Genomic DNA, 12,532 nt, shown 5'->3' with positions numbered 1-12,532 from the left:
TGGCATTATGGGGTATTGTGTGTAGATTGAGGAATCTGTTGTTACATAAGGCTGTAACGTAATAAAATGTGGAAAAAGTCAAGGGGTCTGAATACTTTCCGAATGCACTTTATAAGTGACTTTATTGAGCTACACAATCAATTTCAGATACTTAAGAATGATTTGGACATGACGCACGAAAAATGCTAATATAGGTACCATGACTTGCATAGGATTTGTGCCAGAAATGCTATAACATTAGCATTTGGAAACATTGCATGGATTGCTGTCATACCTTGTCCATACACTGCTTCAGGGTAAGGAAACCAATATCTAACTTTGTAATTTAAGTGAACTATCCCTTTAAGTTGTGGTTGTTCACATGGGTGTTTAGGTTACTACATGCACACGCATGCACAATACACATTGCAAAGGCCAAGTAGAGACACTCAGGAAGAAGTGTCATGTAAGGGATCATTACCTGTGTGCAGAGCCTTGTATTTCTAAATGTATGCCTCTGCCTGTGTGTACTGGACTAGTTTTGTGAAGTTAGCTAAGTCTACAGTAGCCATTGAAGATGACGGTTTACTCTATGGCCAGTAGGAACGTCAATTAAGTAATAATGCGCATGCATTCAATGGTCACTAAAATGATCCTAAAATGTTATGTGGTTACTTGTTGACTATGTAATCATAGCCCCATCGTGTGGAGAATTCCAAACCCTTTTAATCCTGTCAATAACTTGCATGGCTAAAGCGACAGACTGGCTGCCCAGCGCTCTCGCTCGCTGTGTACCATGTCGGTCTGCTTGTCAGCCAGGCTAATCAATGACTCCAGTAGTACTCAAATTCAGATGTCTCCAAATGCAATGGAGAGATTCACCATCTAGCAACTGGATGCATCTGGGGGAGATTTGATGTATTCATGTAATGTATTAGTCTAGATAATAATTTAAACATTTTATTTAATTAACCTCCTGACCCTTCAGTTGATACTCCGTTTGTTGTGTCATCTGGAGAGAAGTGCAATTATGTTATCTATAGATGTGAAATACAGTTGCCTTATTCAGACAGGCAGTTTGAAGTGATTACATTTTTTTTTTAATTGCATATCCGATTAGAATCTGATATTTTTCCTGCAGTCTAAACAGCCAAAAAGCACATGGAGTCAGATATTTCCAAGTCAGATTTAAACCACATGCATAGGTGGTTTGAAATCGGATACAAATCTGATTCCTGGCCATGCGACTTGTGTCTGAACGGTCAAATCAGATTTATTTGCCCGCAAGTGTTTTTTAGACTTGTTTGGCATTCAGTATCTTGTCGCTTTGACAAGAACATGTGGTAGCTAACTAGCGTGTTAATTGTTTACAAACAAATTAGTGAGTGTGCTAGCAAGCTTAAAGGGATAGTTAATCCGAAATCTATATTTGGGTTAAATTACACTTACCTTCAGTTGTGTCTGAAGGACCATGGTGAAAAAAATCACAATAATACACTATTTACTTCTCCTCATTGGTTATACTCACGTTGTCACAACGTCCACAGAAGGTGGCGCCTCTCCTCGGTCGGGCGGTGCTCGGCGTTCGTCGTCGCCGGCCTACTAGCTGCCACCGATCTGTGTTTCAGTGTCTGTTAGTTATGTCTGTTTTTTGATTGCACCTGTTTCGTGTTTGTCATTAGTGGGGGGGTATTTAGTCTGTCTGTGTTTAGTTAGGATTCGTGCGGGATTGTTCTTTGTTACGTGTGGTGTTATATTGTTTGGGTTACGACTTATTGTATAGGCAGTAGGGTTGCCGGGCTGCGCCCCGTCTGCCCTTTTTGAGCGGAGCTTCTTTTAGTTTTTTTGACTGTTGTGCTCCCAGCCGTATATGGATTTTGCCCTTGGATTTATTAAATCAAGTTTGTTCCAACGGACCTCAGTCTCCTGCGCTTGACTCCCCCTAAGACAGTTCTATCCGCCCGTGACAGAATCCCGCACCAAGTTATGGAGTCAGCAGGGACAGAAACACCGTCAATGGAGGAACAAGTCTCCCAACATGCCAGCCTCCTCCACCGACTGGGCACGGCCATGGACCAGGTGCTGGCCCGTTTGGAGAGCTGGGAGCGAGTCGCTCCTTCACCCCCACCAGGACCAAGTCATCGCCCGGCGCCCCTACCGACACCCACCGGACCCAGTACAGGCGGGATCCGGATCATGGCTCCCAGGGAGTTTGATGGGACGGCCGCTGGGTGCAAGGGGTTTTTGCTCCAGTTGGACCTATACCTGGCGACCGTCCGGCCCTCTCCCTCCGATGAAGAGAGGGTGAGCGTCCTCGTCTCGTGCCTCACAGGTAGAGCTCTGGAATGGGCCAATGCCGTCTGGGAGGGCCCAGACTCAGCTAAGGACAACTACCCAGAGTTCGCTCGCCGCTTCCGGGCGGTATTCGATCATCCCCCGGAGGCCAAGGCGGCGGGCGAGCGATTATTCCATCTGAGGCAGGAGACGAGGAGCGCTCAGGACTTTGTCCTGGAGTTCCGGACTCTAGCCGCCGGATCGGGGTGGAATGAGCGGGCCCTGATTGACCACTACAGGTGTAGTTTACGTGAGGACGTCCGCCGGGAGCTGGCTTGCCGGGACCATACCACCACCCTGGACCAGTTGATTGATTTGTCCATCAGGCTGGACAACCTGCTGGCTGCCCGGGGACGTTCCGATCGGGGCCTATTCATTCCACCTCCCATCCCTCCTGCTCCAACGCCCATGGAGCTAGGAGGGACTGCTGCTAGGAGGACCGGGGGGGGGGGGGGGGGGGGCTCTCCTGCACCCACTGTGGCCGTAGAGGACACACTGCGGACCGGTGCTGGAGAGGTTCTCCCGGGAATTCAGATGGCAGGCAGAGCACCACTTCGACCCCCCAGGTGAGTCAGCACCAGACACACCCAGAGCCCCCTGTCGACCACATGTATGTCTCTGTTTTCCCCTCACTCCCAGTATAAGGCACTAGTCGATTCAGGCGCAGCTGGGAGTTCTATGGACCGTGGGGTTGCTGATAAGTTAGGGATTCCCCTGGTTAAACTGGACCAACCCTTCTCCGTGCACGCTTTAGATAGTCGACCACTAGGGTCTGGCCAAGTGAGGGAGGTAACAGTGCCACTGGTCATGGTGATGCAGGGGGGTCATGAGGAACGTATCAGCCTGTTCCTTATTGATTCCCCGGCATTTCCGGTGGTGCTGGGACTTCCCTGGCTAGCCTCTCACAATCCTCAGATTTCATGGGGGCAGGGGGCTCTTAAGGGGTGGTCGAGGGAGTGCTCAGGTAGGTGTATAGGAGTTTCCATCGGTGCAACCATGGTGGAGAGTCCAGACCAAGTCTCTACTGTACACATTCCCTCTGAATATGCCGATTTGGCTATCGCCTTCAGTAAAACGAAGGCGACTCAATTACCACCCCATCGACAGGGGGATTGTGTGATAAACCTCCAGGCTGGCGCGGCCCTTCCTAAAAGTCACGTGTATCCTCTGTCGCAGGAGGAGACAGTGGCTATGGAGACATACGTCACTGAGTCCTTGAGAGAGGGATACATTCGGCCATCTAAATCATCCGTCTCCTCGAGTTTCTTTTTTGTGAAGAAGAAGGGAGGAGGCCTGCGCCCGTGCATTGACTATAGAGGTCTAAATTCTATCACAGTGGGGTTCAGTTACCCACTACCTCTCATTGCTACGGCCGTGGAGTCATTTCACGGGGCGCGCTTCTTCACCAAACTAGATCTCAGGAGTGCGTATAACCTGGTGCGTATCCGAGATGGAGACGAGTGGAAAACCGCATTTAGTACCACATCTGGCCATTATGAGTACCTCGTCATGCCGTATGGGTTAAAAAATGCTCCCGCCGTCTTCCAATCCTTTGTGGATGAGGTTCTCAGAGACATGCTCGGACAGGGTGTGGTGGTATACATCGATGACATCTTGATCTACTCCGCCACACGCGCCACGCATGTAGCTCTGGTGCGTAAAGTGCTTGGGCGGCTGCTGGAGCATAACCTATACGTCAAGGCTGAGAAATGTGAGTTCTCTAAACAAGCCGTCTCTTTTCTGGGATATCGCATTTCCACCACAGTGATGGAAGATGACCGCGTTACGGCTGTGCGTAATTGGCCGACCCCTACCACGGTGAAGGAGGTGCAGTGGTTCTTGGGGTTCGCCAATTATTACCGGAGGTTTATCCGGGGTTTTGGTCAGGTGGCAGCTCCCATTACCTCACTGATGAAGGGGGGTCCGGTGCGATTGCGGTGGTCGGCAGAGGCGGACAGAGCCTTCCGTCGTCTGAAGATTCTGTTTACCGACGCTCCGGTGCTGGCGCATCCGGATCCCTCTTTGCCATTCATAGTGGAGGTGGACGCGTCCGAGGCTGGGGTAGGAGCTGTTCTTTCGCAGCGTTCGGGCGTTCCTCCGAAGCTCCGCCCCTGCGCATTCTTTTCTAAGAAGCTGAGCCTGGCAGAGCGCAACTATGATGTGGGGGACAGGGAGTTGTTAGCCGTGGTCAAGGCTTTGACAGTGTGGAGACATTGGCTTGAGGGGGCACGTCACTCTTTTCTCATCTGGACCGACCACCGTAACCTGGAGTACATCCGGGCAGCGAGGAGACTTAATCCTCGTCAAGCCAGGTGGGCCATGTTCTTTATGAGGTTTCAGTTTACCCTTTCGTACATTCCGGGTTCTCGGAACCGGAAGGCCGACGCACTGTCGCGTCTCTACGACACCGAGGAGCGGACCATCGATCCCACTCCCATACTCCCTGCTTCCTGTCTGGTGGCACCGGTGGTATGGGAGGTGGATGCGGACATCGAGCGGGCGAGTCGGTCAGAACCCACTCCACCTCAATGTCCCACGGGTCTGAAGTTCGTTCCGCTGGGTGTTCGCGATCGCTTGATCCGATGGGCCCACACTCTACCCTCCTCGGGTCACCCTGGGGTGGAACGGACAGTGCGAGGCCTGAAGGGGAAGTACTGGTGGCCCACCTTGGTTGAGGATGTTAGACACTATGTCTCTTCCTGTTCGGTGTGCGCCCAGTGCAAGGCTCCTCGGCACCTGCCTCGAGGGAAATTACAGCCCCTCCCCGTTCCACAGTGGCCTTGGTCTCACCTCTCGGTGGATTTCCTAACGGATCTCCCGCCATCTCAGGGGAACACGACGATCCTGGTTGTTGTGGATCGGTTCTCAAAGTCCTGCCGTCTGCTTCCGTTGCCCGGTCTTCCTACGGCCCTACAGACCGCGGAGGCCCTATTCACCCACGTCTTCCGGCACTACGGGGTGCCCGAGGACATCGTATCTGATCGGGGTCCCCAGTTTACGTCCAGGGTATGGAGGTCGTTTATGGAGAGGCTGGGGTCTCGGTCAGCCTGACCTCGGGTTTCCACCCTGAGAGTAATGGGCAGATAGAGCGCATTAACCAGGATGTAGGCAGGTTTCTGCGGTCGTATTGCCAGGACCGGCCAGGGGAGTGGGCGCGGTTCGTGCCCTGGGCCGAGATGGCCCAGAACTCTCAGCGCCACTCCTCTACTAACCTGTCACCCTTCCAGGTCGTGTTGGGTTATCAGCCGGTCCTGGTGCCATGGCAACAGAGCCAGACAGAGGCTCCTGCGGTGGAGGAATGGGTCCAGCGCTCTAGGGAGACCTGGAATGCTGTCCAGGAGTGTATAAAGAGGGCTGGAGAATGACACAAGGAGAGCGCTGACCGCCACCGCAGTGAGGCCCCTGTGTTTAACCCAGGGGATAGAGTCTGGCTCTCGACCCGGAACCTGCCCCTCCGCCTGCCCTGCCGAAAGCTGGGTCCGCGATTTGTGGGGCCATTCAAAGTCCTGAAGAGAATAAACGAGGTGTGTTATAGGTTACAACTTCCTACATATTACCGTATTAACCCCTCGTTTCATGTCTCTCCTCAGGCCGGTGGTAGCTGGTCCGCTGCAGGACGCTGAGGTGCGGGAGGCCCCCCCGCCCCCCCTGGACATCGGAGGGGCCCCGGCGTATACAGTCCGGGCCATCTTGGACTCCCGACGTCGGGTGGGGGGCCTGCAGTACCTCGTGGACTGGCAGGGGTACGGTCCGGAGGAGAGGTGCTGGGTCCCGGCGAGGGACATTCTGGATCCAGCCATGTTGCGGAATTTCCACAGCCTCCGCACGGATCGCCCGGCGCCTCGCCCTCCGGGTCGTCCCCGAGGCCGGAGTCGGCGCGCTGCGGGACCCGCGCGTCAGGCGAGGGGTACTGTCACAACGTCCACAGAAGGTGGCGCCTCTCCTCGGTCGGGTGGTGCTCGGCGTTCGTCGTCGCCGGCCTACTAGCTGCCACCGATCTGTGTTTCAGTGTCTGTTAGTCATGTCTGTTTTTTGATTGCACCTGTTTCGTGTTTGTCATTAGTGGGGGGGTATTTAGTCTGTCTGTGTTTAGTTAGGATTCGTGCGGGATTGTTCTTTGTTACGTGTGGTGTTATATTGTTTGGGTTACGACTTATTGTATAGGCAGTAGGGTTGCCGGGCTGCGCCCCGTCTGCCCTTTTTGAGCGGAGCTTCTTTTAGTTTTTTTGACTGTTGTGCTCCCAGCCGTATATGGATTTTGCCCTTGGATTTATTAAATCAAGTTTGTTCCAACGGACCTCAGTCTCCTGCGCTTGACTCCCCCTAAGACAGTTATATCCGCCCGTGACACACGTGGGTGATTGTAAGATGAACTGAGGTCGGTTGGTCAGTTGTAGTAATACACCGTATTATGAAAGTTAGATGCCAATCAGCATATATTGTCCAAAGAAGAAAAAGCCTGGAAGGAGGAGAGATGACTAGACACGATTCGGTTGACCGTTTTATGTGTGGATTAATTGGCGGAGTAGAGGACCTTGTGCATTTCAGGTAAAATAACAAGTCAACTCTACATCCAAGATAGCACAGCAGTAAGTCGTGTTTATTTTCATCCCATGTAAATATTGTTTTTTGTGTTTTTTATAGATTTTTATATTGTGTTATTGACTGTACGATTGTTAATCCCATGTGTAACTCTGTGTTGTTTTTGTCGCACTGCTTTGCTTTATCTTGGCCAGGTCGCAGTTGTAAATGAGAACTTGTTCTCAACTGGCCTACCTGGTTAAATAAAGGTGAAATAAAAAATATTTTAAAAAGTTATATCCCAGGATAAATTTGCTAGCAACAGAAAGCTAGCTAAATAGGACAAATTAGCTAGCAACTGCAAGCTAGCTAGCTAAATTGTCATAAATGTTTAATGCTTTTCGACATGTCCCCAAGTTAATATAATTGGTTCAGAGTTTTTGATATTTCAACCTGCATGTCGTGATCGCGTTTGGTGTGGGGGGACAAAATCAATTTGCGCAAGATGGCGCACGTGGACGCACGCGTCCGGTTTGGGCATGGTGTTAACTAGCTTGTGTTGTAGTAGTGTGACAATGGCGTCGGCAGCTGCAGCAGCTGTTATCAACTTCAAGGTGGATGTTGTTGCTAATTTGATAGCATCACCCTTTTCAAGATTAACTTTCAAACTTATTTCAAACTTTGTTTCCAAATGATAATCTGTTGAGTGGCACTGTTTTTGGTGTAGCTTGCTTGCTGTTAGAGATCTCTTTGAAAATAATGACTGTGTAAAATTGTTGCATTTAAACTTTAGACCATTGGTTAGTGTGATGAACGTGATAAAATATATTTGCAATGGGAAGTAATAGCTAGTTTGTTCATTTCCTTTTGAAAATGAAATGGTTGTGCTTTTGTATTGTGATTTCATGGGGCCTCCTGGAGTGAATGGGCTGCATATTGTGTGACTGCTGTTGCCTGTCTATCAGCCATGTCTGTGTGTTTAACCAAAACTGTCTCTCCTTCAGCACCATAGAGTGCACAGGTATTATGGTCGCTGTCCTTTAAGCACCACCTTTGATGCGACACTGTTGTTGTCGCTATTGGTGATAGTGGTGTTAGGTCATAGGTTGTGTAAACAGTGTGTTTTTTGTTAATATACATTATTTTATGCTGTGTCACATGTTGTGTCCGTGCCGGTTCTGTCTCTGTGATAGCGGCAGCCCGAAGCGCCGCCAGGCCTGTTAGATTCATTCATAATGTCATCCAAAAGCATTCATCCTCCTTCACTAGAACTAGAACGTTCCAACTACAAAATATATAATGTTGGACGCGTTAAGTGATGCTATGTTTTCTGTTATTTCTTAGATTTTTTTGTTGGATACAACGTATTGGAAGATTTTTGGTCCCCCTGAAGGCCTAGGTCCTAAAGTCACAGTTCGCCACTGGGTTTTACAAACACCAGAGAAAACTTAGAAAGATAGTAAATCCATGTTTTGTATTGAGTGCGATATGCCTTTTGCCTGTGTATAGTTCTTTGTTTTGGTAGCATTGTGTGACATGCTGTCATCTACTTCTACACGTGGCCGCGGCTGCGTCGCATAGAAACAACTCATTCCGGAAAAGATGCTTGGAAATTCTGATGTAAATCTGTAGCTAAGTGGGAGTAGGCCTCTCTCCCTGCCTCTATCCTTTATCCTAGTAGCTGTACTTTTTTAGACTGTCAGGATGTTCATTTCTAGCTCAAACTACAATCCTTTACTATGATGATTTTTTTTATTCATTCTTCTCTCACTTTTGTCTCCCATGATTTATTCAGCTGTCCTTTCCTGTCCTGCTCCCAGAGATCAACCAAGTGCTATTCACCAAGCATGCTGTCACAGATGCTATAATGACACAGAAACAAAGATGAGTCCTCAATCTATCTCTATGGCCTGTTGTCCACACGCTAATCTTCCCGCTCATTGGCTAGAATGGTCCCACCTGATCTCGCCTCCTCCCGACTGCCTTCCATCTTTGAGGACATTGTCATGACATGGCCCTCTTTGGGTATAGCGAGTGCCTTCCCCCTCTCTCCATTTTACACCCAGGTTCTGTTATCTACGGTCGTAAATTCCTAGAGGAGACTCTCTCCTCATGGCCAGGCAGTATAGTCAGAGAGTTTCACAGTAGAACAAAGGAACTTCCTCTACATCACAGAACTTGAGAACTGAACAATATTTATATTCTGGAGAATGTGGAAACGGTCGGTGGAGAATCCAGCTACGACCGGTTCATTTTGTTTTATGATTGTGACCTCAGGAAAGACAATACAGCCACATAAACATAACTCTGTTTATACAGGAGCCTCCGTTCTGAGGCTTGCATCTAATTATTGTATAAAATGAATGAGTAAAGATTAAACTATTTGTGAAATTGTGTAATGTGATTTTAAACCTTTAATGTGAGAGAATTGTATTTCTGTTTAAAGTTTCACTAAGTCATTGGTGAGCACAGACATCGTGCCCCCATGAGCACAGACATCGATCTGGCGTCATGGGACAGCTTTTCCACAGTTCCAAATAAAACCCCCACCTGGTGAAGCACACTTCAGACCATGCGTACCTCGATTACCGAGAGGGCTAAGGTTTGAGTAGAGACCATGCATTCCTCGGTCATCTGAGGGAGCTAAGGTTGTAGCGGTTGTTGAACCACTGGTGGAAATGGTTCAACTCTGAGACTATCGATACCGACAGAATAAGAGCAAATCTTCGATACTAATTACTAGTCTGCAGCTAGAATTTATGTCGACCTGGAATGCGAAGACCGACAACCGCCGAAACATTTATTCTACCAGAACATTTCTGAATGGGACTCTGAAGTATCCATTCTAACCACGAAAGACTCCAGGGACGCAAAGAGAAGTTCAGATGAACTTTTCAACAGAAAGACTGACGATTCCAACAGAGATCACGACGACACACTGAGCGTAAATATATACATTGATTGCAATTATTCCCGAATGAGTGAGCGTTCATGTGCAAAGGATTAGCATTTCAATTATTATAATTATCAACTGTGTAGTGTCTTTTGTCTTTCGCGCCCTTCTCAGTCCCTTTGTCTACCAAGCCGCCATGCCGGTTTAGCCCACTAGGGCACATCCCCTATCATTTCCTTGTAACCATATCTACTTTGTTTGTTTGTTATGCATTTCTGTGATTATTTAGTTAGTTAGTAAATAAATGATTAAGACAATTGATGTATGGATGATTTATAGTAAAGACTGGGTTCGTGCAGATAACCAACGATTTACAACGTTCGGAATGAGACTAACGTGAGGTAAAGAATGATTCATTAATTAGAAGACTGATCAGATATTAAAATATCTGAAAAGTTATATTAGGAAAATTATAACTTTGTAATCTGAAGATTTTCCTTGGTGCCCCGACTTCCTAGTTAATTACATTTACATGATTAGTTTAATCACGTAATAATAATTACAGAGAATTGATTTGATAAAATAAGTCTTCACTTTAATGATGCCAAAGACACGACAACATGTATTTCTATTGTTAGACCAGTCACTTGACTATCTTGTCAATATAGTAGACTATCTTTGCTCTCAGTCATAGGTGGTGGGCCGAAGCCGAAAGAGTGAAGTTGATCGATCCCCGCTGAGGGAGGAGCTATTTTTTTTGGATATGACAGTAAAACATTATGATGACTATTAAAAAAAATTGGCAACTTAAATTCTTGTACATTTTCTCATATAAAGTATATTTCAACACTGCTAAACTTGGAACCAATCAGAACTCCCGTACATACCCCTCGTGATGAAGGCAGTCAATAGCCTGCCTCTATCTCAGATGTCAACCCAGCCTCACATGAAAACTTGAACTGCTGTCTGTCTATGTGTGATGAGTTCCCAAAGACTGAAATACGATAAATATGTGTTTGAGTGCACTTGAAATACGCAGCATGCAATATGAATTTTCTTGATCTGATGAAGATCAATGTTACAGTTTGAATAGCCTAGCCCTGCTACTGTAAATGTCAATTTTCCTGCTCAGGAGGCTAGTGTTTCATTAGCTAGGGTAAGTGTACCTATTAAGCCCACCAAAATCTAAGTTTAGACATTTCTAACTGCCCAAATTTTTGTAAGAAAAGTGGATATAAAATTAAAGATTTCTCATGTGAAGTTTAATGACTTTACTTAGAAAATGTTTTAAGACATACAAATATTTGATCAAATGTGAGAAGTACAGACTGGGCTTAATGGTTACCGAGTGCATCCTTTAAGCCCATGGGTGTTCCAAATAAGCCCACCTCTTAAATAATCAATTTGAATGAATTTCCAAATGTTCAAAACTGACATTTCCTATGTAAAATTAGATGAATCTCCTCTAAAGTTGTTAAAATAAACTGATCATTACTATTCATCGTGAAAGTAGCACTCATAACATGGGGGTGTCCAATCATATCCACAGAGATCAATGTGGACATAGGCTTTTGTTCTTGCCAACCAGTACTGTACACACCTGATCCAACCAATAAACTAGTCAAAGATTTCAATCAAGACATGATTAGTTGAATCAGATGTGTTATTGCTTGGTTAGAACACAAACCTGCACCCACATTGGACCTATGTGGATAAGAAGCCATGCAGCACAAACCTGCACCCACACTGGCCCTCTGTGGATAAGAAGCCATGCAACACAAACCTGCACCCACACTGACCATCTGGATAAGAAGCCATGCAACAAATTTCAATGAATTATCTTTTAGCTGATTCACATTTTCTGTACTGCTATTCTTGTTTATTGGTTCAACTTGTCTTCCTAAAGCCTATCTGAAGACAGTTTCAAATCTCCCTCTCTACTGTGTATTAAAAAAGTACAGGTGGTGAACCAAAAAACTGAATCACCTGGATGAATGAAAGACAACAATAGGACAATGCCCCCACCCAAAAGTCCTTGAGTATTCGCTCAATAGTCATCTTCTAGTCCCTCATTTGCTTGCAGTTTATCCACCACTTGTAGGTCTTCTATCCCTGATATCCCTCAACCCCGATCTGATTCTTCTCTCTCTGCATCAACGACTACCGGTCCACTTCAAACGTCTTGGAGAGTACAGAGGTTTATAATTGTTCTTAATTGGTTCTAATCTTGGTAAATATCAAGGCTCAGGAGAAGACCCAGATGCAGACAGTGTCGAAGTAACAAAAGTTTATTACAGAAACAGGGGGGCAGGCAAACGACAGGTCAAGGACAGGCAGAGGTCAGTAGTCCAGAGCAGAGTCCGAAAGGTACAGAATGGAAGGCAGGGCAGGCAGAGGTCAGTAATCCAGGATGGAGTGACAAGGTACAGAACGGCAGGTTCAGGGTCAGGGCAGGAAGAATGGTCAAAAACCAGGAATGCTAGAAAACAGGAACTAGAGAAAGACAGGAGCACGGGAAAAACGCAGGTAGGCTTGACAAAACAAAATGAACTGGCAACAGACAGAGAACACAGGTATAAGTACACTGGGGAAGATGGGTGACACCTGGAGAGGGGTGGAGACAAGCACAAAGACAGGTGAAACAGATCAGGATGTGACAGTACCCCCTCCCCCCCTCTAGGGGCGCCACCTGTAGTTGACCGGGGTGCCGGGCGTTGGAACTCAGCGATGAGGCCTGGGTCCAGGATGTCCCTAGCGGACCCAGTCCCTCTCCTCCGGGCCATAACCCTCCCAGTCAATCAGGTA

The sequence above is a fragment of the Salmo salar genome, chromosome 14 (genome assembly GCF_965601325.2).
Source record: "Salmo salar chromosome 14, fSalSal1, whole genome shotgun sequence".
Classification (NCBI taxonomy): domain Eukaryota; kingdom Metazoa; phylum Chordata; class Actinopteri; order Salmoniformes; family Salmonidae; genus Salmo; species Salmo salar.
Note: the sequence above shows the minus strand (reverse complement) of the source record.